General features: G+C 45.3%; 16 non-coding genes across 16 annotated transcripts; all 16 read right to left on the minus strand.

Moving 5' to 3' along the window:
• Positions 1-797: 797 nt before the first annotated feature.
• LOC142283558 (U2 spliceosomal RNA) lies at positions 798-988 on the minus strand. Its single transcript, XR_012745189.1, has one exon. It is a non-coding gene; the product is annotated as a U2 spliceosomal RNA (small nuclear RNA).
• A 1,117-nt stretch (positions 989-2,105) lies between these two features.
• Positions 2,106-2,296, minus strand: LOC142283487 (U2 spliceosomal RNA). Its single transcript, XR_012745122.1, has one exon. It is a non-coding gene; the product is annotated as a U2 spliceosomal RNA (small nuclear RNA).
• A 1,117-nt stretch (positions 2,297-3,413) lies between these two features.
• On the minus strand, positions 3,414-3,604 carry LOC142283488 (U2 spliceosomal RNA). Its single transcript, XR_012745123.1, has one exon. It is a non-coding gene; the product is annotated as a U2 spliceosomal RNA (small nuclear RNA).
• Positions 3,605-4,721: 1,117 nt separating this feature from the next.
• On the minus strand, positions 4,722-4,912 carry LOC142283489 (U2 spliceosomal RNA). Its single transcript, XR_012745124.1, has one exon. It is a non-coding gene; the product is annotated as a U2 spliceosomal RNA (small nuclear RNA).
• A 1,117-nt stretch (positions 4,913-6,029) lies between these two features.
• LOC142283490 (U2 spliceosomal RNA) lies at positions 6,030-6,220 on the minus strand. Its single transcript, XR_012745125.1, has one exon. It is a non-coding gene; the product is annotated as a U2 spliceosomal RNA (small nuclear RNA).
• A 1,117-nt stretch (positions 6,221-7,337) lies between these two features.
• LOC142283492 (U2 spliceosomal RNA) lies at positions 7,338-7,528 on the minus strand. Its single transcript, XR_012745127.1, has one exon. It is a non-coding gene; the product is annotated as a U2 spliceosomal RNA (small nuclear RNA).
• A 1,117-nt stretch (positions 7,529-8,645) lies between these two features.
• Positions 8,646-8,836, minus strand: LOC142283493 (U2 spliceosomal RNA). The gene has a single exon (XR_012745128.1). It is a non-coding gene; the product is annotated as a U2 spliceosomal RNA (small nuclear RNA).
• A 1,117-nt stretch (positions 8,837-9,953) lies between these two features.
• Positions 9,954-10,144, minus strand: LOC142283494 (U2 spliceosomal RNA). Its single transcript, XR_012745129.1, has one exon. It is a non-coding gene; the product is annotated as a U2 spliceosomal RNA (small nuclear RNA).
• Positions 10,145-11,261: 1,117 nt separating this feature from the next.
• Positions 11,262-11,452, minus strand: LOC142283495 (U2 spliceosomal RNA). Its single transcript, XR_012745130.1, has one exon. It is a non-coding gene; the product is annotated as a U2 spliceosomal RNA (small nuclear RNA).
• Positions 11,453-12,569: 1,117 nt separating this feature from the next.
• Positions 12,570-12,760, minus strand: LOC142283496 (U2 spliceosomal RNA). Its single transcript, XR_012745131.1, has one exon. It is a non-coding gene; the product is annotated as a U2 spliceosomal RNA (small nuclear RNA).
• A 1,117-nt stretch (positions 12,761-13,877) lies between these two features.
• Positions 13,878-14,068, minus strand: LOC142283497 (U2 spliceosomal RNA). Its single transcript, XR_012745132.1, has one exon. It is a non-coding gene; the product is annotated as a U2 spliceosomal RNA (small nuclear RNA).
• A 1,117-nt stretch (positions 14,069-15,185) lies between these two features.
• On the minus strand, positions 15,186-15,376 carry LOC142283498 (U2 spliceosomal RNA). The gene has a single exon (XR_012745133.1). It is a non-coding gene; the product is annotated as a U2 spliceosomal RNA (small nuclear RNA).
• Positions 15,377-16,493: 1,117 nt separating this feature from the next.
• On the minus strand, positions 16,494-16,684 carry LOC142283499 (U2 spliceosomal RNA). The gene has a single exon (XR_012745134.1). It is a non-coding gene; the product is annotated as a U2 spliceosomal RNA (small nuclear RNA).
• Positions 16,685-17,801: 1,117 nt separating this feature from the next.
• LOC142283563 (U2 spliceosomal RNA) lies at positions 17,802-17,992 on the minus strand. Its single transcript, XR_012745194.1, has one exon. It is a non-coding gene; the product is annotated as a U2 spliceosomal RNA (small nuclear RNA).
• Positions 17,993-19,109: 1,117 nt separating this feature from the next.
• Positions 19,110-19,300, minus strand: LOC142283501 (U2 spliceosomal RNA). Its single transcript, XR_012745135.1, has one exon. It is a non-coding gene; the product is annotated as a U2 spliceosomal RNA (small nuclear RNA).
• Positions 19,301-20,417: 1,117 nt separating this feature from the next.
• On the minus strand, positions 20,418-20,610 carry LOC142283576 (U2 spliceosomal RNA). The gene has a single exon (XR_012745206.1). It is a non-coding gene; the product is annotated as a U2 spliceosomal RNA (small nuclear RNA).
• Between the last annotated feature and the right edge of the window lie 5,716 nt (positions 20,611-26,326).

Here is a 26,326-nt window from a genome sequence, read left to right on the forward strand (position 1 = left end):
TTACCCGTAGAAAGCCCTTTCATCATCCCCAAACCCTAATCTTTTCCCTTTCCTTCCCAGCCCCCAAACCCTGCCCTCTGTACCTTTCTCACCACCCGCTTCCCTTCTCCTGTCATCCCCCTACCACCCGGGAAAAAAAGAGATTGCCCCCTCCTTCCACTAGCCCACCCTCCCACCCAAAGAACAACTTCTTCTGCGCAGCTTGTTTTCTAGGCAGCAGCGCTATTGTGATGTCATCGGGGGGCATTGTGACAAGCCGCCAGTGTTCCGTCTCTTCATGTTGTGCACTGTTCAAACCGAAAATACATCAACAGGCAGGCTACAGAAAAGCTTACTAACAAAGGTTAGAGAGGGGCTTTCTCAGAGGGCTTTTTACAGTTTGTCTATTCCCAATTAGCCGGTTTAGTATACTTAATGAAAGTACTAATTCTTTCATAGGCCGCCCATTCTTAGTATTTGACGTTCAGGTAACAACAGGTAACTTTATTTGGAGTGGAAGCAGAGAGATAACACCAGATGCCAATTGTAGATCCTCTCACACCTGTGGTCACTGCAGCATCTGACTCCACTTTGTCCAAAAGGGATCTATTCCATTCAATTACACATGATCTAGATTAGACTGACAACAAGATACTGCACGGGACATAGCAGAGTTGGTGAAGTTGAGTGGTGATGAGTTTGCTATTTGGATGAATAAAGCAAGTAAAAAGTGTGTTAGATAAAAATTCATTTCAATTCGCTAATCGGGCTAATATGAATCAGGTGAATCGAGTTCTGCTTTTGGAAACTGGGTTAAGAAGGGGTGCACCGTTCCTGGAGGTACTGCAATACCAGGTCAATGCGTGGAGTGGACAGAGCAAGCTCTTTTTCCATCTCCCTGTTCTAAAAATCCATTTAATATATGGTCCCCAGATGGGGGACGTATCAGATATTAAACTGATAAGAACAGATACTACACTTGATCTTAGCCAAAAGGCCGAGAAGCGATAACCAGAATTGGTTTGGGCCTCGAGTGGCACCCTGGCCTATGCCGGACACATCTTAGGGAGAGAGAGCGAGAGGGAGACAAACCCACGCCTACACAAGACATTTTGTCACCCAAGCCAACCCTTGAAAAGGCTGCTTTGCAGAGCAAAAACAAGAAGAATGGTGCGTTTTGCAGCCGCCGCCCACTGCAATGAATCTGAATAACTCCTCCTTTAGGGCGCAAGCAACTCCCCTCCCCCTTGCAGTCTTTCCAATTCACGATACAAAAAGACGGACAGGACAGGTTGCCTGACTTTCCGTCACTGCCACCCTTTGCCATCCTTACCCGTAGAAAGCCCTTTCATCATCCCCAAACCCTAATCTTTTCCCTTTCCTTCCCAGCCCCCAAACCCTGCCCTCTGTACCTTTCTCACCACCCGCTTCCCTTCTCCTGTCATCCCCCTACCACCCGGGAAAAAAAGAGATTGCCCCCTCCTTCCACTAGCCCACCCTCCCACCCAAAGAACAACTTCTTCTGCGCAGCTTGTTTTCTAGGCAGCAGCGCTATTGTGATGTCATCGGGGGGCATTGTGACAAGCCGCCAGTGTTCCGTCTCTTCATGTTGTGCACTGTTCAAACCGAAAATACATCAACAGGCAGGCTACAGAAAAGCTTACTAACAAAGGTTAGAGAGGGGCTTTCTCAGAGGGCTTTTTACAGTTTGTCTATTCCCAATTAGCCGGTTTAGTATACTTAATGAAAGTACTAATTCTTTCATAGGCCGCCCATTCTTAGTATTTGACGTTCAGGTAACAACAGGTAACTTTATTTGGAGTGGAAGCAGAGAGATAACACCAGATGCCAATTGTAGATCCTCTCACACCTGTGGTCACTGCAGCATCTGACTCCACTTTGTCCAAAAGGGATCTATTCCATTCAATTACACATGATCTAGATTAGACTGACAACAAGATACTGCACGGGACATAGCAGAGTTGGTGAAGTTGAGTGGTGATGAGTTTGCTATTTGGATGAATAAAGCAAGTAAAAAGTGTGTTAGATAAAAATTCATTTCAATTCGCTAATCGGGCTAATATGAATCAGGTGAATCGAGTTCTGCTTTTGGAAACTGGGTTAAGAAGGGGTGCACCGTTCCTGGAGGTACTGCAATACCAGGTCAATGCGTGGAGTGGACAGAGCAAGCTCTTTTTCCATCTCCCTGTTCTAAAAATCCATTTAATATATGGTCCCCAGATAGGGGACGTATCAGATATTAAACTGATAAGAACAGATACTACACTTGATCTTAGCCAAAAGGCCGAGAAGCGATAACCAGAATTGGTTTGGGCCTCGAGTGGCACCCTGGCCTATGCCGGACACATCTTAGGGAGAGAGAGCGAGAGGGAGACAAACCCACGCCTACACAAGACATTTTGTCACCCAAGCCAACCCTTGAAAAGGCTGCTTTGCAGAGCAAAAACAAGAAGAATGGTGCGTTTTGCAGCCGCCGCCCACTGCAATGAATCTGAATAACTCCTCCTTTAGGGCGCAAGCAACTCCCCTCCCCCTTGCAGTCTTTCCAATTCACGATACAAAAAGACGGACAGGACAGGTTGCCTGACTTTCCGTCACTGCCACCCTTTGCCATCCTTACCCGTAGAAAGCCCTTTCATCATCCCCAAACCCTAATCTTTTCCCTTTCCTTCCCAGCCCCCAAACCCTGCCCTCTGTACCTTTCTCACCACCCGCTTCCCTTCTCCTGTCATCCCCCTACCACCCGGGAAAAAAAGAGATTGCCCCCTCCTTCCACTAGCCCACCCTCCCACCCAAAGAACAACTTCTTCTGCGCAGCTTGTTTTCTAGGCAGCAGCGCTATTGTGATGTCATCGGGGGGCATTGTGACAAGCCGCCAGTGTTCCGTCTCTTCATGTTGTGCACTGTTCAAACCGAAAATACATCAACAGGCAGGCTACAGAAAAGCTTACTAACAAAGGTTAGAGAGGGGCTTTCTCAGAGGGCTTTTTACAGTTTGTCTATTCCCAATTAGCCGGTTTAGTATACTTAATGAAAGTACTAATTCTTTCATAGGCCGCCCATTCTTAGTATTTGACGTTCAGGTAACAACAGGTAACTTTATTTGGAGTGGAAGCAGAGAGATAACACCAGATGCCAATTGTAGATCCTCTCACACCTGTGGTCACTGCAGCATCTGACTCCACTTTGTCCAAAAGGGATCTATTCCATTCAATTACACATGATCTAGATTAGACTGACAACAAGATACTGCACGGGACATAGCAGAGTTGGTGAAGTTGAGTGGTGATGAGTTTGCTATTTGGATGAATAAAGCAAGTAAAAAGTGTGTTAGATAAAAATTCATTTCAATTCGCTAATCGGGCTAATATGAATCAGGTGAATCGAGTTCTGCTTTTGGAAACTGGGTTAAGAAGGGGTGCACCGTTCCTGGAGGTACTGCAATACCAGGTCAATGCGTGGAGTGGACAGAGCAAGCTCTTTTTCCATCTCCCTGTTCTAAAAATCCATTTAATATATGGTCCCCAGATAGGGGACGTATCAGATATTAAACTGATAAGAACAGATACTACACTTGATCTTAGCCAAAAGGCCGAGAAGCGATAACCAGAATTGGTTTGGGCCTCGAGTGGCACCCTGGCCTATGCCGGACACATCTTAGGGAGAGAGAGCGAGAGGGAGACAAACCCACGCCTACACAAGACATTTTGTCACCCAAGCCAACCCTTGAAAAGGCTGCTTTGCAGAGCAAAAACAAGAAGAATGGTGCGTTTTGCAGCCGCCGCCCACTGCAATGAATCTGAATAACTCCTCCTTTAGGGCGCAAGCAACTCCCCTCCCCCTTGCAGTCTTTCCAATTCACGATACAAAAAGACGGACAGGACAGGTTGCCTGACTTTCCGTCACTGCCACCCTTTGCCATCCTTACCCGTAGAAAGCCCTTTCATCATCCCCAAACCCTAATCTTTTCCCTTTCCTTCCCAGCCCCCAAACCCTGCCCTCTGTACCTTTCTCACCACCCGCTTCCCTTCTCCTGTCATCCCCCTACCACCCGGGAAAAAAAGAGATTGCCCCCTCCTTCCACTAGCCCACCCTCCCACCCAAAGAACAACTTCTTCTGCGCAGCTTGTTTTCTAGGCAGCAGCGCTATTGTGATGTCATCGGGGGGCATTGTGACAAGCCGCCAGTGTTCCGTCTCTTCATGTTGTGCACTGTTCAAACCGAAAATACATCAACAGGCAGGCTACAGAAAAGCTTACTAACAAAGGTTAGAGAGGGGCTTTCTCAGAGGGCTTTCTACAGTTTGTCTATTCCCAATTAGCCGGTTTAGTATACTTAATGAAAGTACTAATTCTTTCATAGGCCGCCCATTCTTAGTATTTGACGTTCAGGTAACAACAGGTAACTTTATTTGGAGTGGAAGCAGAGAGATAACACCAGATGCCAATTGTAGATCCTCTCACACCTGTGGTCACTGCAGCATCTGACTCCACTTTGTCCAAAAGGGATCTATTCCATTCAATTACACATGATCTAGATTAGACTGACAACAAGATACTGCACGGGACATAGCAGAGTTGGTGAAGTTGAGTGGTGATGAGTTTGCTATTTGGATGAATAAAGCAAGTAAAAAGTGTGTTAGATAAAAATTCATTTCAATTCGCTAATCGGGCTAATATGAATCAGGTGAATCGAGTTCTGCTTTTGGAAACTGGGTTAAGAAGGGGTGCACCGTTCCTGGAGGTACTGCAATACCAGGTCAATGCGTGGAGTGGACAGAGCAAGCTCTTTTTCCATCTCCCTGTTCTAAAAATCCATTTAATATATGGTCCCCAGATAGGGGACGTATCAGATATTAAACTGATAAGAACAGATACTACACTTGATCTTAGCCAAAAGGCCGAGAAGCGATAACCAGAATTGGTTTGGGCCTCGAGTGGCACCCTGGCCTATGCCGGACACATCTTAGGGAGAGAGAGCGAGAGGGAGACAAACCCACGCCTACACAAGACATTTTGTCACCCAAGCCAACCCTTGAAAAGGCTGCTTTGCAGAGCAAAAACAAGAAGAATGGTGCGTTTTGCAGCCGCCGCCCACTGCAATGAATCTGAATAACTCCTCCTTTAGGGCGCAAGCAACTCCCCTCCCCCTTGCAGTCTTTCCAATTCACGATACAAAAAGACGGACAGGACAGGTTGCCTGACTTTCCGTCACTGCCACCCTTTGCCATCCTTACCCGTAGAAAGCCCTTTCATCATCCCCAAACCCTAATCTTTTCCCTTTCCTTCCCAGCCCCCAAACCCTGCCCTCTGTACCTTTCTCACCACCCGCTTCCCTTCTCCTGTCATCCCCCTACCACCCGGGAAAAAAAGAGATTGCCCCCTCCTTCCACTAGCCCACCCTCCCACCCAAAGAACAACTTCTTCTGCGCAGCTTGTTTTCTAGGCAGCAGCGCTATTGTGATGTCATCGGGGGGCATTGTGACAAGCCGCCAGTGTTCCGTCTCTTCATGTTGTGCACTGTTCAAACCGAAAATACATCAACAGGCAGGCTACAGAAAAGCTTACTAACAAAGGTTAGAGAGGGGCTTTCTCAGAGGGCTTTTTACAGTTTGTCTATTCCCAATTAGCCGGTTTAGTATACTTAATGAAAGTACTAATTCTTTCATAGGCCGCCCATTCTTAGTATTTGACGTTCAGGTAACAACAGGTAACTTTATTTGGAGTGGAAGCAGAGAGATAACACCAGATGCCAATTGTAGATCCTCTCACACCTGTGGTCACTGCAGCATCTGACTCCACTTTGTCCAAAAGGGATCTATTCCATTCAATTACACATGATCTAGATTAGACTGACAACAAGATACTGCACGGGACATAGCAGAGTTGGTGAAGTTGAGTGGTGATGAGTTTGCTATTTGGATGAATAAAGCAAGTAAAAAGTGTGTTAGATAAAAATTCATTTCAATTCGCTAATCGGGCTAATATGAATCAGGTGAATCGAGTTCTGCTTTTGGAAACTGGGTTAAGAAGGGGTGCACCGTTCCTGGAGGTACTGCAATACCAGGTCAATGCGTGGAGTGGACAGAGCAAGCTCTTTTTCCATCTCCCTGTTCTAAAAATCCATTTAATATATGGTCCCCAGATAGGGGACGTATCAGATATTAAACTGATAAGAACAGATACTACACTTGATCTTAGCCAAAAGGCCGAGAAGCGATAACCAGAATTGGTTTGGGCCTCGAGTGGCACCCTGGCCTATGCCGGACACATCTTAGGGAGAGAGAGCGAGAGGGAGACAAACCCACGCCTACACAAGACATTTTGTCACCCAAGCCAACCCTTGAAAAGGCTGCTTTGCAGAGCAAAAACAAGAAGAATGGTGCGTTTTGCAGCCGCCGCCCACTGCAATGAATCTGAATAACTCCTCCTTTAGGGCGCAAGCAACTCCCCTCCCCCTTGCAGTCTTTCCAATTCACGATACAAAAAGACGGACAGGACAGGTTGCCTGACTTTCCGTCACTGCCACCCTTTGCCATCCTTACCCGTAGAAAGCCCTTTCATCATCCCCAAACCCTAATCTTTTCCCTTTCCTTCCCAGCCCCCAAACCCTGCCCTCTGTACCTTTCTCACCACCCGCTTCCCTTCTCCTGTCATCCCCCTACCACCCGGGAAAAAAAGAGATTGCCCCCTCCTTCCACTAGCCCACCCTCCCACCCAAAGAACAACTTCTTCTGCGCAGCTTGTTTTCTAGGCAGCAGCGCTATTGTGATGTCATCGGGGGGCATTGTGACAAGCCGCCAGTGTTCCGTCTCTTCATGTTGTGCACTGTTCAAACCGAAAATACATCAACAGGCAGGCTACAGAAAAGCTTACTAACAAAGGTTAGAGAGGGGCTTTCTCAGAGGGCTTTTTACAGTTTGTCTATTCCCAATTAGCCGGTTTAGTATACTTAATGAAAGTACTAATTCTTTCATAGGCCGCCCATTCTTAGTATTTGACGTTCAGGTAACAACAGGTAACTTTATTTGGAGTGGAAGCAGAGAGATAACACCAGATGCCAATTGTAGATCCTCTCACACCTGTGGTCACTGCAGCATCTGACTCCACTTTGTCCAAAAGGGATCTATTCCATTCAATTACACATGATCTAGATTAGACTGACAACAAGATACTGCACGGGACATAGCAGAGTTGGTGAAGTTGAGTGGTGATGAGTTTGCTATTTGGATGAATAAAGCAAGTAAAAAGTGTGTTAGATAAAAATTCATTTCAATTCGCTAATCGGGCTAATATGAATCAGGTGAATCGAGTTCTGCTTTTGGAAACTGGGTTAAGAAGGGGTGCACCGTTCCTGGAGGTACTGCAATACCAGGTCAATGCGTGGAGTGGACAGAGCAAGCTCTTTTTCCATCTCCCTGTTCTAAAAATCCATTTAATATATGGTCCCCAGATAGGGGACGTATCAGATATTAAACTGATAAGAACAGATACTACACTTGATCTTAGCCAAAAGGCCGAGAAGCGATAACCAGAATTGGTTTGGGCCTCGAGTGGCACCCTGGCCTATGCCGGACACATCTTAGGGAGAGAGAGCGAGAGGGAGACAAACCCACGCCTACACAAGACATTTTGTCACCCAAGCCAACCCTTGAAAAGGCTGCTTTGCAGAGCAAAAACAAGAAGAATGGTGCGTTTTGCAGCCGCCGCCCACTGCAATGAATCTGAATAACTCCTCCTTTAGGGCGCAAGCAACTCCCCTCCCCCTTGCAGTCTTTCCAATTCACGATACAAAAAGACGGACAGGACAGGTTGCCTGACTTTCCGTCACTGCCACCCTTTGCCATCCTTACCCGTAGAAAGCCCTTTCATCATCCCCAAACCCTAATCTTTTCCCTTTAATTCCCAGCCCCCAAACCCTGCCCTCTGTACCTTTCTCACCACCCGCTTCCCTTCTCCTGTCATCCCCCTACCACCCGGGAAAAAAAGAGATTGCCCCCTCCTTCCACTAGCCCACCCTCCCACCCAAAGAACAACTTCTTCTGCGCAGCTTGTTTTCTAGGCAGCAGCGCTATTGTGATGTCATCGGGGGGCATTGTGACAAGCCGCCAGTGTTCCGTCTCTTCATGTTGTGCACTGTTCAAACCGAAAATACATCAACAGGCAGGCTACAGAAAAGCTTACTAACAAAGGTTAGAGAGGGGCTTTCTCAGAGGGCTTTTTACAGTTTGTCTATTCCCAATTAGCCGGTTTAGTATACTTAATGAAAGTACTAATTCTTTCATAGGCCGCCCATTCTTAGTATTTGACGTTCAGGTAACAACAGGTAACTTTATTTGGAGTGGAAGCAGAGAGATAACACCAGATGCCAATTGTAGATCCTCTCACACCTGTGGTCACTGCAGCATCTGACTCCACTTTGTCCAAAAGGGATCTATTCCATTCAATTACACATGATCTAGATTAGACTGACAACAAGATACTGCACGGGACATAGCAGAGTTGGTGAAGTTGAGTGGTGATGAGTTTGCTATTTGGATGAATAAAGCAAGTAAAAAGTGTGTTAGATAAAAATTCATTTCAATTCGCTAATCGGGCTAATATGAATCAGGTGAATCGAGTTCTGCTTTTGGAAACTGGGTTAAGAAGGGGTGCACCGTTCCTGGAGGTACTGCAATACCAGGTCAATGCGTGGAGTGGACAGAGCAAGCTCTTTTTCCATCTCCCTGTTCTAAAAATCCATTTAATATATGGTCCCCAGATAGGGGACGTATCAGATATTAAACTGATAAGAACAGATACTACACTTGATCTTAGCCAAAAGGCCGAGAAGCGATAACCAGAATTGGTTTGGGCCTCGAGTGGCACCCTGGCCTATGCCGGACACATCTTAGGGAGAGAGAGCGAGGGGGAGACAAACCCACGCCTACACAAGACATTTTGTCACCCAAGCCAACCCTTGAAAAGGCTGCTTTGCAGAGCAAAAACAAGAAGAATGGTGCGTTTTGCAGCCGCCGCCCACTGCAATGAATCTGAATAACTCCTCCTTTAGGGCGCAAGCAACTCCCCTCCCCCTTGCAGTCTTTCCAATTCACGATACAAAAAGACGGACAGGACAGGTTGCCTGACTTTCCGTCACTGCCACCCTTTGCCATCCTTACCCGTAGAAAGCCCTTTCATCATCCCCAAACCCTAATCTTTTCCCTTTCCTTCCCAGCCCCCAAACCCTGCCCTCTGTACCTTTCTCACCACCCGCTTCCCTTCTCCTGTCATCCCCCTACCACCCGGGAAAAAAAGAGATTGCCCCCTCCTTCCACTAGCCCACCCTCCCACCCAAAGAACAACTTCTTCTGCGCAGCTTGTTTTCTAGGCAGCAGCGCTATTGTGATGTCATCGGGGGGCATTGTGACAAGCCGCCAGTGTTCCGTCTCTTCATGTTGTGCACTGTTCAAACCGAAAATACATCAACAGGCAGGCTACAGAAAAGCTTACTAACAAAGGTTAGAGAGGGGCTTTCTCAGAGGGCTTTTTACAGTTTGTCTATTCCCAATTAGCCGGTTTAGTATACTTAATGAAAGTACTAATTCTTTCATAGGCCGCCCATTCTTAGTATTTGACGTTCAGGTAACAACAGGTAACTTTATTTGGAGTGGAAGCAGAGAGATAACACCAGATGCCAATTGTAGATCCTCTCACACCTGTGGTCACTGCAGCATCTGACTCCACTTTGTCCAAAAGGGATCTATTCCATTCAATTACACATGATCTAGATTAGACTGACAACAAGATACTGCACGGGACATAGCAGAGTTGGTGAAGTTGAGTGGTGATGAGTTTGCTATTTGGATGAATAAAGCAAGTAAAAAGTGTGTTAGATAAAAATTCATTTCAATTCGCTAATCGGGCTAATATGAATCAGGTGAATCGAGTTCTGCTTTTGGAAACTGGGTTAAGAAGGGGTGCACCGTTCCTGGAGGTACTGCAATACCAGGTCAATGCGTGGAGTGGACAGAGCAAGCTCTTTTTCCATCTCCCTGTTCTAAAAATCCATTTAATATATGGTCCCCAGATAGGGGACGTATCAGATATTAAACTGATAAGAACAGATACTACACTTGATCTTAGCCAAAAGGCCGAGAAGCGATAACCAGAATTGGTTTGGGCCTCGAGTGGCACCCTGGCCTATGCCGGACACATCTTAGGGAGAGAGAGCGAGAGGGAGACAAACCCACGCCTACACAAGACATTTTGTCACCCAAGCCAACCCTTGAAAAGGCTGCTTTGCAGAGCAAAAACAAGAAGAATGGTGCGTTTTGCAGCCGCCGCCCACTGCAATGAATCTGAATAACTCCTCCTTTAGGGCGCAAGCAACTCCCCTCCCCCTTGCAGTCTTTCCAATTCACGATACAAAAAGACGGACAGGACAGGTTGCCTGACTTTCCGTCACTGCCACCCTTTGCCATCCTTACCCGTAGAAAGCCCTTTCATCATCCCCAAACCCTAATCTTTTCCCTTTCCTTCCCAGCCCCCAAACCCTGCCCTCTGTACCTTTCTCACCACCCGCTTCCCTTCTCCTGTCATCCCCCTACCACCCGGGAAAAAAAGAGATTGCCCCCTCCTTCCACTAGCCCACCCTCCCACCCAAAGAACAACTTCTTCTGCGCAGCTTGTTTTCTAGGCAGCAGCGCTATTGTGATGTCATCGGGGGGCATTGTGACAAGCCGCCAGTGTTCCGTCTCTTCATGTTGTGCACTGTTCAAACCGAAAATACATCAACAGGCAGGCTACAGAAAAGCTTACTAACAAAGGTTAGAGAGGGGCTTTCTCAGAGGGCTTTTTACAGTTTGTCTATTCCCAATTAGCCGGTTTAGTATACTTAATGAAAGTACTAATTCTTTCATAGGCCGCCCATTCTTAGTATTTGACGTTCAGGTAACAACAGGTAACTTTATTTGGAGTGGAAGCAGAGAGATAACACCAGATGCCAATTGTAGATCCTCTCACACCTGTGGTCACTGCAGCATCTGACTCCACTTTGTCCAAAAGGGATCTATTCCATTCAATTACACATGATCTAGATTAGACTGACAACAAGATACTGCACGGGACATAGCAGAGTTGGTGAAGTTGAGTGGTGATGAGTTTGCTATTTGGATGAATAAAGCAAGTAAAAAGTGTGTTAGATAAAAATTCATTTCAATTCGCTAATCGGGCTAATATGAATCAGGTGAATCGAGTTCTGCTTTTGGAAACTGGGTTAAGAAGGGGTGCACCGTTCCTGGAGGTACTGCAATACCAGGTCAATGCGTGGAGTGGACAGAGCAAGCTCTTTTTCCATCTCCCTGTTCTAAAAATCCATTTAATATATGGTCCCCAGATAGGGGACGTATCAGATATTAAACTGATAAGAACAGATACTACACTTGATCTTAGCCAAAAGGCCGAGAAGCGATAACCAGAATTGGTTTGGGCCTCGAGTGGCACCCTGGCCTATGCCGGACACATCTTAGGGAGAGAGAGCGAGAGGGAGACAAACCCACGCCTACACAAGACATTTTGTCACCCAAGCCAACCCTTGAAAAGGCTGCTTTGCAGAGCAAAAACAAGAAGAATGGTGCGTTTTGCAGCCGCCGCCCACTGCAATGAATCTGAATAACTCCTCCTTTAGGGCGCAAGCAACTCCCCTCCCCCTTGCAGTCTTTCCAATTCACGATACAAAAAGACGGACAGGACAGGTTGCCTGACTTTCCGTCACTGCCACCCTTTGCCATCCTTACCCGTAGAAAGCCCTTTCATCATCCCCAAACCCTAATCTTTTCCCTTTCCTTCCCAGCCCCCAAACCCTGCCCTCTGTACCTTTCTCACCACCCGCTTCCCTTCTCCTGTCATCCCCCTACCACCCGGGAAAAAAAGAGATTGCCCCCTCCTTCCACTAGCCCACCCTCCCACCCAAAGAACAACTTCTTCTGCGCAGCTTGTTTTCTAGGCAGCAGCGCTATTGTGATGTCATCGGGGGGCATTGTGACAAGCCGCCAGTGTTCCGTCTCTTCATGTTGTGCACTGTTCAAACCGAAAATACATCAACAGGCAGGCTACAGAAAAGCTTACTAACAAAGGTTAGAGAGGGGCTTTCTCAGAGGGCTTTTTACAGTTTGTCTATTCCCAATTAGCCGGTTTAGTATACTTAATGAAAGTACTAATTCTTTCATAGGCCGCCCATTCTTAGTATTTGACGTTCAGGTAACAACAGGTAACTTTATTTGGAGTGGAAGCAGAGAGATAACACCAGATGCCAATTGTAGATCCTCTCACACCTGTGGTCACTGCAGCATCTGACTCCACTTTGTCCAAAAGGGATCTATTCCATTCAATTACACATGATCTAGATTAGACTGACAACAAGATACTGCACGGGACATAGCAGAGTTGGTGAAGTTGAGTGGTGATGAGTTTGCTATTTGGATGAATAAAGCAAGTAAAAAGTGTGTTAGATAAAAATTCATTTCAATTCGCTAATCGGGCTAATATGAATCAGGTGAATCGAGTTCTGCTTTTGGAAACTGGGTTAAGAAGGGGTGCACCGTTCCTGGAGGTACTGCAATACCAGGTCAATGCGTGGAGTGGACAGAGCAAGCTCTTTTTCCATCTCCCTGTTCTAAAAATCCATTTAATATATGGTCCCCAGATAGGGGACGTATCAGATATTAAACTGATAAGAACAGATACTACACTTGATCTTAGCCAAAAGGCCGAGAAGCGATAACCAGAATTGGTTTGGGCCTCGAGTGGCACCCTGGCCTATGCCGGACACATCTTAGGGAGAGAGAGCGAGAGGGAGACAAACCCACGCCTACACAAGACATTTTGTCACCCAAGCCAACCCTTGAAAAGGCTGCTTTGCAGAGCAAAAACAAGAAGAATGGTGCGTTTTGCAGCCGCCGCCCACTGCAATGAATCTGAATAACTCCTCCTTTAGGGCGCAAGCAACTCCCCTCCCCCTTGCAGTCTTTCCAATTCACGATACAAAAAGACGGACAGGACAGGTTGCCTGACTTTCCGTCACTGCCACCCTTTGCCATCCTTACCCGTAGAAAGCCCTTTCATCATCCCCAAACCCTAATCTTTTCCCTTTCCTTCCCAGCCCCCAAACCCTGCCCTCTGTACCTTTCTCACCACCCGCTTCCCTTCTCCTGTCATCCCCCTACCACCCGGGAAAAAAAGAGATTGCCCCCTCCTTCCACTAGCCCACCCTCCCACCCAAAGAACAACTTCTTCTGCGCAGCTTGTTTTCTAGGCAGCAGCGCTATTGTGATGTCATCGGGGGGCATTGTGACAAGCCGCCAGTGTTCCGTCTCTTCATGTTGTGCACTGTTCAAACCGAAAATACATCAACAGGCAGGCTACAGAAAAGCTTACTAACAAAGGTTAGAGAGGGGCTTTCTCAGAGGGCTTTTTACAGTTTGTCTATTCCCAATTAGCCGGTTTAGTATACTTAATGAAAGTACTAATTCTTTCATAGGCCGCCCATTCTTAGTATTTGACGTTCAGGTAACAACAGGTAACTTTATTTGGAGTGGAAGCAGAGAGATAACACCAGATGCCAATTGTAGATCCTCTCACACCTGTGCTCACTGCAGCATCTGACTCCACTTTGTCCAAAAGGGATCTATTCCATTCAATTACACATGATCTAGATTAGACTGACAACAAGATACTGCACGGGACATAGCAGAGTTGGTGAAGTTGAGTGGTGATGAGTTTGCTATTTGGATGAATAAAGCAAGTAAAAAGTGTGTTAGATAAAAATTCATTTCAATTCGCTAATCGGGCTAATATGAATCAGGTGAATCGAGTTCTGCTTTTGGAAACTGGGTTAAGAAGGGGTGCACCGTTCCTGGAGGTACTGCAATACCAGGTCAATGCGTGGAGTGGACAGAGCAAGCTCTTTTTCCATCTCCCTGTTCTAAAAATCCATTTAATATATGGTCCCCAGATAGGGGACGTATCAGATATTAAACTGATAAGAACAGATACTACACTTGATCTTAGCCAAAAGGCCGAGAAGCGATAACCAGAATTGGTTTGGGCCTCGAGTGGCACCCTGGCCTATGCCGGACACATCTTAGGGAGAGAGAGCGAGAGGGAGACAAACCCACGCCTACACAAGACATTTTGTCACCCAAGCCAACCCTTGAAAAGGCTGCTTTGCAGAGCAAAAACAAGAAGAATGGTGCGTTTTGCAGCCGCCGCCCACTGCAATGAATCTGAATAACTCCTCCTTTAGGGCGCAAGCAACTCCCCTCCCCCTTGCAGTCTTTCCAATTCACGATACAAAAAGACGGACAGGACAGGTTGCCTGACTTTCCGTCACTGCCACCCTTTGCCATCCTTACCCGTAGAAAGCCCTTTCATCATCCCCAAACCCTAATCTTTTCCCTTTCCTTCCCAGCCCCCAAACCCTGCCCTCTGTACCTTTCTCACCACCCGCTTCCCTTCTCCTGTCATCCCCCTACCACCCGGGAAAAAAAGAGATTGCCCCCTCCTTCCACTAGCCCACCCTCCCACCCAAAGAACAACTTCTTCTGCGCAGCTTGTTTTCTAGGCAGCAGCGCTATTGTGATGTCATCGGGGGGCATTGTGACAAGCCGCCAGTGTTCCGTCTCTTCATGTTGTGCACTGTTCAAACCGAAAATACATCAACAGGCAGGCTACAGAAAAGCTTACTAACAAAGGTTAGAGAGGGGCTTTCTCAGAGGGCTTTTTACAGTTTGTCTATTCCCAATTAGCCGGTTTAGTATACTTAATGAAAGTACTAATTCTTTCATAGGCCGCCCATTCTTAGTATTTGACGTTCAGGTAACAACAGGTAACTTTATTTGGAGTGGAAGCAGAGAGATAACACCAGATGCCAATTGTAGATCCTCTCACACCTGTGGTCACTGCAGCATCTGACTCCACTTTGTCCAAAAGGGATCTATTCCATTCAATTACACATGATCTAGATTAGACTGACAACAAGATACTGCACGGGACATAGCAGAGTTGGTGAAGTTGAGTGGTGATGAGTTTGCTATTTGGATGAATAAAGCAAGTAAAAAGTGTGTTAGATAAAAATTCATTTCAATTCGCTAATCGGGCTAATATGAATCAGGTGAATCGAGTTCTGCTTTTGGAAACTGGGTTAAGAAGGGGTGCACCGTTCCTGGAGGTACTGCAATACCAGGTCAATGCGTGGAGTGGACAGAGCAAGCTCTTTTTCCATCTCCCTGTTCTAAAAATCCATTTAATATATGGTCCCCAGATAGGGGACGTATCAGATATTAAACTGATAAGAACAGATACTACACTTGATCTTAGCCAAAAGGCCGAGAAGCGATAACCAGAATTGGTTTGGGCCTCGAGTGGCACCCTGGCCTATGCCGGACACATCTTAGGGAGAGAGAGCGAGAGGGAGACAAACCCACGCCTACACAAGACATTTTGTCACCCAAGCCAACCCTTGAAAAGGCTGCTTTGCAGAGCAAAAACAAGAAGAATGGTGCGTTTTGCAGCCGCCGCCCACTGCAATGAATCTGAATAACTCCTCCTTTAGGGCGCAAGCAACTCCCCTCCCCCTTGCAGTCTTTCCAATTCACGATACAAAAAGACGGACAGGACAGGTTGCCTGACTTTCCGTCACTGCCACCCTTTGCCATCCTTACCCGTAGAAAGCCCTTTCATCATCCCCAAACCCTAATCTTTTCCCTTTCCTTCCCAGCCCCCAAACCCTGCCCTCTGTACCTTTCTCACCACCCGCTTCCCTTCTCCTGTCATCCCCCTACCACCCGGGAAAAAAAGAGATTGCCCCCTCCTTCCACTAGCCCACCCTCCCACCCAAAGAACAACTTCTTCTGCGCAGCTTGTTTTCTAGGCAGCAGCGCTATTGTGATGTCATCGGGGGGCATTGTGACAAGCCGCCAGTGTTCCGTCTCTTCATGTTGTGCACTGTTCAAACCGAAAATACATCAACAGGCAGGCTACAGAAAAGCTTACTAACAAAGGTTAGAGAGGGGCTTTCTCAGAGGGCTTTTTACAGTTTGTCTATTCCCAATTAGCCGGTTTAGTATACTTAATGAAAGTACTAATTCTTTCATAGGCCGCCCATTCTTAGTATTTGACGTTCAGGTAACAACAGGTAACTTTATTTGGAGTGGAAGCAGAGAGATAACACCAGATGCCAATTGTAGATCCTCTCACACCTGTGGTCACTGCAGCATCTGACTCCACTTTGTCCAAAAGGGATCTATTCCATTCAATTACACATGATCTAGATTAGACTGACAACAAGATACTGCACGGGACATAGCAGAGTTGGTGAAGTTGAGTGGTGATGAGTTTGCTATTTGGATGAATAAAGCAAGTAAAAAGTGTGTTAGATAAAAATTCATTTCAATTCGCTAATCGGGCTAATATGAATCAGGTGAATCGAGTTCTGCTTTTGGAAACTGGGTTAAGAAGGGGTGCACCGTTCCTGGAGGTACTGCAATACCAGGTCAATGCGTGGAGTGGACAGAGCAAGCTCTTTTTCCATCTCCCTGTTCTAAAAATCCATTTAATATATGGTCCCCAGATAGGGGACGTATCAGATATTAAACTGATAAGAACAGATACTACACTTGATCTTAGCCAAAAGGCCGAGAAGCGATAACCAGAATTGGTTTGGGCCTCGAGTGGCACCCTGGCCTATGCCGGACACATCTTAGGGAGAGAGAGCGAGAGGGAGACAAACCCACGCCTACACAAGACATTTTGTCACCCAAGCCAACCCTTGAAAAGGCTGCTTTGCAGAGCAAAAACAAGAAGAATGGTGCGTTTTGCAGCCGCCGCCCACTGCAATGAATCTGAATAACTCCTCCTTTAGGGCGCAAGCAACTCCCCTCCCCCTTGCAGTCTTTCCAATTCACGATACAAAAAGACGGACAGGACAGGTTGCCTGACTTTCCGTCACTGCCACCCTTTGCCATCCTTACCCGTAGAAAGCCCTTTCATCATCCCCAAACCCTAATCTTTTCCCTTTCCTTCCCAGCCCCCAAACCCTGCCCTCTGTACCTTTCTCACCACCCGCTTCCCTTCTCCTGTCATCCCCCTACCACCCGGGAAAAAAAGAGATTGCCCCCTCCTTCCACTAGCCCACCCTCCCACCCAAAGAACAACTTCTTCTGCGCAGCTTGTTTTCTAGGCAGCAGCGCTATTGTGATGTCATCGGGGGGCATTGTGACAAGCCGCCAGTGTTCCGTCTCTTCATGTTGTGCACTGTTCAAACCGAAAATACATCAACAGGCAGGCTACAGAAAAGCTTACTAACAAAGGTTAGAGAGGGGCTTTCTCAGAGGGCTTTTTACAGTTTGTCTATTCCCAATTAGCCGGTTTAGTATACTTAATGAAAGTACTAATTCTTTCATAGGCCGCCCATTCTTAGTATTTGACGTTCAGGTAACAACAGGTAACTTTATTTGGAGTGGAAGCAGAGAGATAACACCAGATGCCAATTGTAGATCCTCTCACACCTGTGGTCACTGCAGCATCTGACTCCACTTTGTCCAAAAGGGATCTATTCCATTCAATTACACATGATCTAGATTAGACTGACAACAAGATACTGCACGGGACATAGCAGAGTTGGTGAAGTTGAGTGGTGATGAGTTTGCTATTTGGATGAATAAAGCAAGTAAAAAGTGTGTTAGATAAAAATTCATTTCAATTCGCTAATCGGGCTAATATGAATCAGGTGAATCGAGTTCTGCTTTTGGAAACTGGGTTAAGAAGGGGTGCACCGTTCCTGGAGGTACTGCAAAAGCAGGTCAATGCGTGGAGTGGACAGAGCAAGCTCTTTTTCCATCTCCCTGTTCTAAAAATCCATTTAATATATGGTCCCCAGATAGGGGACGTATCAGATATTAAACTGATAAGAACAGATACTACACTTGATCTTAGCCAAAAGGCCGAGAAGCGATAACCAGAATTGGTTTGGGCCTCGAGTGGCACCCTGGCCTATGCCGGACACATCTTAGGGAGAGAGAGCGAGAGGGAGACAAACCCACGCCTACACAAGACATTTTGTCACCCAAGCCAACCCTTGAAAAGGCTGCTTTGCAGAGCAAAAACAAGAAGAATGGTGCGTTTTGCAGCCGCCGCCCACTGCAATGAATCTGAATAACTCCTCCTTTAGGGCGCAAGCAACTCCCCTCCCCCTTGCAGTCTTTCCAATTCACGATACAAAAAGACGGACAGGACAGGTTGCCTGACTTTCCGTCACTGCCACCCTTTGCCATCCTTACCCGTAGAAAGCCCTTTCATCATCCCCAAACCCTAATCTTTTCCCTTTCCTTCCCAGCCCCCAAACCCTGCCCTCTGTACCTTTCTCACCACCCGCTTCCCTTCTCCTGTCATCCCCCTACCACCCGGGAAAAAAAGAGATTGCCCCCTCCTTCCACTAGCCCACCCTCCCACCCAAAGAACAACTTCTTCTGCGCAGCTTGTTTTCTAGGCAGCAGCGCTATTGTGATGTCATCGGGGGGCATTGTGACAAGCCGCCAGTGTTCCGTCTCTTCATGTTGTGCACTGTTCAAACCGAAAATACATCAACAGGCAGGCTACAGAAAAGCTTACTAACAAAGGTTAGAGAGGGGCTTTCTCAGAGGGCTTTTTACAGTTTGTCTATTCCCAATTAGCCGGTTTAGTATACTTAATGAAAGTACTAATTCTTTCATAGGCCGCCCATTCTTAGTATTTGACGTTCAGGTAACAACAGGTAACTTTATTTGGAGTGGAAGCAGAGAGATAACACCAGATGCCAATTGTAGATCCTCTCACACCTGTGGTCACTGCAGCATCTGACTCCACTTTGTCCAAAAGGGATCTATTCCATTCAATTACACATGATCTAGATTAGACTGACAACAAGATACTGCACGGGACATAGCAGAGTTGGTGAAGTTGAGTGGTGATGAGTTTGCTATTTGGATGAATAAAGCAAGTAAAAAGTGTGTTAGATAAAAATTCATTTCAATTCGCTAATCGGGCTAATATGAATCAGGTGAATCGAGTTCTGCTTTTGGAAACTGGGTTAAGAAGGGGTGCACCGTTCCTGGAGGTACTGCAATACCAGGTCAATGCGTGGAGTGGACAGAGCAAGCTCTTTTTCCATCTCCCTGTTCTAAAAATCCATTTAATATATGGTCCCCAGATAGGGGACGTATCAGATATTAAACTGATAAGAACAGATACTACACTTGATCTTAGCCAAAAGGCCGAGAAGCGATAACCAGAATTGGTTTGGGCCTCGAGTGGCACCCTGGCCTATGCCGGACACATCTTAGGGAGAGAGAGCGAGAGGGAGACAAACCCACGCCTACACAAGACATTTTGTCACCCAAGCCAACCCTTGAAAAGGCTGCTTTGCAGAGCAAAAACAAGAAGAATGGTGCGTTTTGCAGCCGCCGCCCACTGCAATGAATCTGAATAACTCCTCCTTTAGGGCGCAAGCAACTCCCCTCCCCCTTGCAGTCTTTCCAATTCACGATACAAAAAGACGGACAGGACAGGTTGCCTGACTTTCCGTCACTGCCACCCTTTGCCATCCTTACCCGTAGAAAGCCCTTTCATCATCCCCAAACCCTAATCTTTTCCCTTTCCTTCCCAGCCCCCAAACCCTGCCCTCTGTACCTTTCTCACCACCCGCTTCCCTTCTCCTGTCATCCCCCTACCACCCGGGAAAAAAAGAGATTGCCCCCTCCTTCCACTAGCCCACCCTCCCACCCAAAGAACAACTTCTTCTGCGCAGCTTGTTTTCTAGGCAGCAGCGCTATTGTGATGTCATCGGGGGGCATTGTGACAAGCCGCCAGTGTTCCGTCTCTTCATGTTGTGCACTGTTCAAACCGAAAATACATCAACAGGCAGGCTACAGAAAAGCTTACTAACAAAGGTTAGAGAGGGGCTTTCTCAGAGGGCTTTTTACAGTTTGTCTATTCCCAATTAGCCGGTTTAGTATACTTAATGAAAGTACTAATTCTTTCATAGGCCGCCCATTCTTAGTATTTGACGTTCAGGTAACAACAGGTAACTTTATTTGGAGTGGAAGCAGAGAGATAACACCAGATGCCAATTGTAGATCCTCTCACACCTGTGGTCACTGCAGCATCTGACTCCACTTTGTCCAAAAGGGATCTATTCCATTCAATTACACATGATCTAGATTAGACTGACAACAAGATACTGCACGGGACATAGCAGAGTTGGTGAAGTTGAGTGGTGATGAGTTTGCTATTTGGATGAATAAAGCAAGTAAAAAGTGTGTTAGATAAAAATTCATTTCAATTCGCTAATCGGGCTAATATGAATCAGGTGAATCGAGTTCTGCTTTTGGAAACTGGGTTAAGAAGGGGTGCACCGTTCCTGGAGGTACTGCAATACCAGGTCAATGCGTGGAGTGGACAGAGCAAGCTCTTTTTCCATCTCCCTGTTCTAAAAATCCATTTAATATATGGTCCCCAGATAGGGGACGTATCAGATATTAAACTGATAAGAACAGATTTTTTTAACTTGGAAGTACCTAAAACAAGGTACACCCGTTTATTATTGGATATAAAAGTACATTACATTAAAAACATTCCATTTTACAACATTTTCTGTGATTACATCTGTATCTCAATTACAGAATATCAAAACATCATTTACATTTGTATTGCATATAGTAAGCAGTCTACATATTACAAGTCCTTTACACTACAGGGCTTCACTCCTATAAAGAACACTATCCACAATTCCTTTACACTCAACCTATAAATTATATACAAAAATTGTTCCTTTAAATTGCGGAGTTCCACTCCTTTACAAACCACTGTTTCGATAAAATGACATTCTTCTTCTTGTCCAGAATATAATACAGATACATATCACTAAAAGCCAAATCTATAACATCCTGCACAGATATAACATCATGCTTAAAAAGAAGGATGTTCCTGGCCTTCCACAGAGCTTCCTTGACTGTGCTGATTGTCTTCCATGCGATGATCTTCTTATTGACGGTGGGACATTCCACATACCCAAATAAAACAGACTCAAAAGTCAGATCTCTGATGTCCGTCATTTTTTGCAATAAAGGAAAAATTCGTGTCCATATTTGTCGTGCAAAAGAACAAGTCCATAAAATATGTAGTACCGTCTCATCTCCGAAGCATCTTTCCCTTGGACATCTGGCAGTAGTCACAAGTCCTCTTCTGTGTTGGAATGCTCTGCATGGAAGACAATCATGCACACAGCTCCAGGCCAGGTCCTTCTGGGAATTAAAAAGGTACGATGCATTAATATTTTGAAATATTTCAACACACTTAATTTCATTAAAATTCCCAATCTGTGTTATTGGCTGTTTATCCTTAAAACACTTTAAAATCTTCTTGCTGTCTTTTATATCCTCTACAATTTTCCCTTTCAAATCATAAGAATTAACAATAGTTTCCAAAATAACATAACTATCTGGCATATTAAAAGCGTACGGGGAACTTAAAACCGTTTGAAACCAACCAAGACGTCTCATAAAATAACCCGTATTAAAACGAATAAAATATGACCAGTAGTTAGATTTTGAAAGGGCATTAAAACACAAAACAAAAAACCTTATATAAACAAAAGCTCTAAAATCTGGAAAATCTTTGCCACCTTTTTCTTTAGGTTTAATTACCACTTCTCTTTTTAATTTCTCCATCTTAGAATTCCAAAAAAAAGTAAAACACGCTTTGATGATCTGGTTAAAAATTCGTGTGGGAGGAGGGAAGACAAGGCTCAAATACAACAACAGAGGAAGAATGACCATTTTTATAATCAGAACCTTCCCCTCCATCGTCAGCTTTCGTAGCCTCCACATACACAGCTTTTGATTCACCTTTTGTGCAATGACCTCCCAACTTTCTTTCCCTTTATTTGTCTCATTAAAAATCACCCCTAAAATCTTCACAGACTCACATTCAGGTACTGGAATATCATTTAGTGTCATATTCCCCACATTTAGAATACCACTTTTGTTTAAATTAACCTTAAAACCAGACCCACAACAAAAATATTCTACCTGTTTCAACGCTTTCCTAATAGACAGAGCATCTTTACAAATTACCACCACATCATCCATGTAACCCGTTACCTTAGCTTCCAAACCACCTCCCCCCGGCAACGGGATACCACGGATCTGTTTATCTCTCCTTAAAGCACAAAGTAACGGTTCAAGGGCACACACAAATAATAAAGGGGACAATGGACAACCTTGTTTAACCCCAGAGTTTAAAACCACCTCCTTCGTTTTAAAACCATTAACTAAAATTTTACTTGTACAATTGTGATAAAATGCTTTAAGAGACAATAAAAATCCTTCAGGTATTCCCATGCGTGATAAAACCTTAAATAGGAACTGATGTGACACTCTGTCAAAGGCTTTCTCGAAGTCTAAGGACAGGACCGCCAACTGACTCCCCCTTGACTTTGTGTCATCAATCACATCTTTGATTAAATTTAAGTTTTCCCACACACTCCTTCCCGGTATACCGCACACTTGATTTATATGAATTATATTCTCTATCACTTTTTTCAATCTAGTTGCACATATTTTTGCCAGTATTTTGTAATCACAATTTAAAAGAGTGATAGGTCTCCAATTTTTTAGACTAGATTTGTCTCCTATTTTATGTATGAGGGAAACCTCACCCCTCCTCCATGAGGTGGGGAGAATTTTTGTTCTAAAAACCTCACTAAAAACAGAAAACAAATCCTCTTGTAAAATGTCATAAAAGGTGGAATAAAACTCTATAGGTATGCCATCGGGTCCCGGTACTTTACCAGCCTTAAAACTCCCCACCGCGTCTGATACCTCTTCCTCACTCAGGTCCTGTATTAAAAATTCTTGTGAAACAGGGTCAAGACTGATGGAAATATCATCTAAAATACTTTCTGTAAAACAATTATCAATACTTTTTGTGTTAAAAAGCTCAGAATAATACTCATACACTTTGGCTAAAATCCCCTCTATATTTTGTTCACCTTCCATAGAGTTGATAAAAACCCGCTTTTCCACCATACATTTAAAAAAATACCTCGAACAAGTTTCATTATTTTCAATATGTTTAACCTTAGCATGAAAAATAAGCTCTTTCCCTTTTTGTTCTAGTGTGTGGTGGATTTCATTTTTTAGGTCACTAATATCTTTCTCCACATCCATATCATTATTTCTTAATTTATATAAGGTTTGTAACCTGGTAGTAAGTTGGGTATAAAATTCTCTCTTTTCCTTTACCTTCTGTGCTCCTGCCTTAATAAAAAAATCTTGTATATTTTTTTTCATTTTTTCCCACCACCTGCTGATGGGAATACGAGGGTCTCTTATTCTCTTAAAATATAAATAGAAATTAGTAAAATCAGTTAAAATTTGAGGGTCTTCTAAAAGGGAGATATTTAACTTCCAAGAACCTTTCCCTTTTTTAAAAAGATCATCATGTTTTACATGAAAGGATAATAATTTATGGTCAGAAAATGCATTAGTTAGAAGCTCACATTTAAAAGGCAGCACGGACTTTGAGCAGAAAATAAAATCAATCCTGGAGCTACAGTTAACATTACTCCATGTTACCCAGTCCTGCAATGGTAAATCTCTATTACATTCCTTAAAAACATCGTTTAATCTAAAATCCAGCACAATGTTTCTAAGCATAAAAGAAGTTTTATCATAATTTCTGCTTGTTGCGCTGGAAATTCTTTTCTCACCACCGAGAATGCAATTAAAATCACCTGCTAAGACCATCGGGGTAGAGTCATTAAGAAATAAGGGTAACATATCTAACATTTCAGCTCTTTCTTGCTTGTCTGCGGATCCATAAAAATTTAAAAATTGCCATTTGTAACCATCAATAATAGCTTGAACTAATAAAATTCTGCCAGGTAAAATCTCTTGAACAGAATCAATAAACGCATTCCCCCTAAAAAGAATGGCGACCCCTGCTGACTTGGACCCATTTGACCCCGACCACACTGAGGGTCCATACGTCCAATCTTTCTGATACTCATGGTAATTTAAACTGTGTGATATAGAACACTCTTGTAAAAAGAATACAGTTGCAGTCAGAGTAGTAAGAAAATCAAACAACGCCACTCTTTTTGCCTGTGTTTTAAGCCCTCTCACATTTAGAGACACACCCTTAACCCCTGCCATAAGAGAAAAGAAGAAGGATAATTAAATATTTCTAAACTCTTACCTCAGCTGGTTCAGACGTCTCCTTCAGAGTAGGATAGATCGTCGGAGATGACCGTTTGCAAGGAGTCCGTATCTGAGGACTCCCCATTGGTTAACGTCTCAGGCTGCACACCTCCCGGGACAGACTGAGTTCTCATACTAGTAATTTGCATCTGGTCAGCTGACCCGTCTCCCTGCTCCAGACACTCCATCCCATCTCCTTTAAGGGAATAGTCAGGGAGAGTCTCATCGAGCACACGCGCCTCGGGTGTAATCAGCACATTGACCGGGGTCTCCGGGATCACGGAGGCAGCCACCCCAGTCCCCATCTCCATTTCTGAAGAGGGTAGGGTAACTCCCTCCTGCTGACACGCCATTGGGTTCCCACCATCATCCGGAGGGTCCGGAGGGGGTACTACCTCAGGTTCCCTCTGAGACCCCTGCAACTTACGTCTCTTTGGTCCAGAAGTCTGGCATCTGGGAGTCATCCCGGGAGTACACGAAGACGAGGATTGGCCTTTGGCAGATACTTCTGGCCTCTCTACGGAGGCCGCCTCCGGCCTTCTGCCCTGCCGTTCCCTCCTTTCCTTCGCCATTTCATCCGACACGGGGACGCCTTCTGCAGCCTGAGTTTGTTTGCTTGGCTCATCTCCGTCTCTCTCTCCATCCTCCCTTCCCACAGGCCTGTCCGAACCAGCCGAGGGTTGGTCAGGGGCCGAGGGCTTCTCCACTCGTGATTTTCCCCAGACATTCCTGTAGGGACATTTGAAAAAAGAGTGAGTGTTTGACATACAATTAGTACATATGCTTCCTTTTGGACATTTATCAGTCTTATGATCTTTACCTCCACAAGAAACACAAGTCACATCACAATCAGAATGTCCATATTTTTTACATTTACGACAAAAGGGAGGCATACCATTAAAAAAAAGGTCGCCATTCGTATTACCTATTTTAAAACGGGCTGGAGGTAAACGTATACCTCCTGCTACCGTAGGGTCCTTAATACAAGTGACAACATACCTCCATTTACTACTCCATATGCCACATTCATTCATTACCTTCCCTTGACACACCACCTTGGAAAAAAAATTATTAAGGAATGAAGTAATCTCAGTCTCAGTCACATAAGGAGAGTAAATTTTAACAATAAGAATCTTTACATCGTCAATTTTGTGTTCTACAATAGTTATACCTTTAAGGGATGGTTTCTTTTGGAAAATCACATCCGGATCCTTAGTTTTAGTACAGAAATCTCGGTGGATACCCTCTCCTGTAAAGGTAATATCGAACACACCTCGTCGAGGGTAGTCCTGGATGGCCAAGATTTCCTGTTTACGCACTGAGAAGGTGCGTTCAAGCACCTCTCCCACGACATATCTTAGGCCACGACCATCACTCCCTCCTTTATCGAAGTATACCCGTACCGTATGCTTTAGGCGAGCATAGGTGGGAATATCGCCAGGATCCGCATCCATGGCAACGGGGGATTTTCCGCAACAAAATACTCACTGGAAAATCCAAAGATAATCCAGCTGAGCGATCGCAACTCGTTGTCTGGGGACTAAGCCCACCTCCCAAAAGCAGCAGAGGATTGGATCCCACTACAAGAGTGGGACCCGCACCTAAGGCCAAAAGGCGGGGTACCCCAGACACCTAATGTGCTACAACCAGATGCTAGCAGGATTACCAACACCAGATCGCAGCCAAAAGGCCGAGAAGCGATAACCAGAATTGGTTTGGGCCTCGAGTGGCACCCTGGCCTATGCCGGACACATCTTAGGGAGAGAGAGCGAGAGGGAGACAAACCCACGCCTACACAAGACATTTTGTCACCCAAGCCAACCCTTGAAAAGGCTGCTTTGCAGAGCAAAAACAAGAAGAATGGTGCGTTTTGCAGCCGCCGCCCACTGCAATGAATCTGAATAACTCCTCCTTTAGGGCGCAAGCAACTCCCCTCCCCCTTGCAGTCTTTCCAATTCACGATACAAAAAGACGGACAGGACAGGTTGCCTGACTTTCCGTCACTGCCACCCTTTGCCATCCTTACCCGTAGAAAGCCCTTTCATCATCCCC

The sequence above is a fragment of the Anomaloglossus baeobatrachus genome, unplaced genomic scaffold, assembly GCF_048569485.1.
Source record: "Anomaloglossus baeobatrachus isolate aAnoBae1 unplaced genomic scaffold, aAnoBae1.hap1 Scaffold_542, whole genome shotgun sequence".
Classification (NCBI taxonomy): domain Eukaryota; kingdom Metazoa; phylum Chordata; class Amphibia; order Anura; family Aromobatidae; genus Anomaloglossus; species Anomaloglossus baeobatrachus.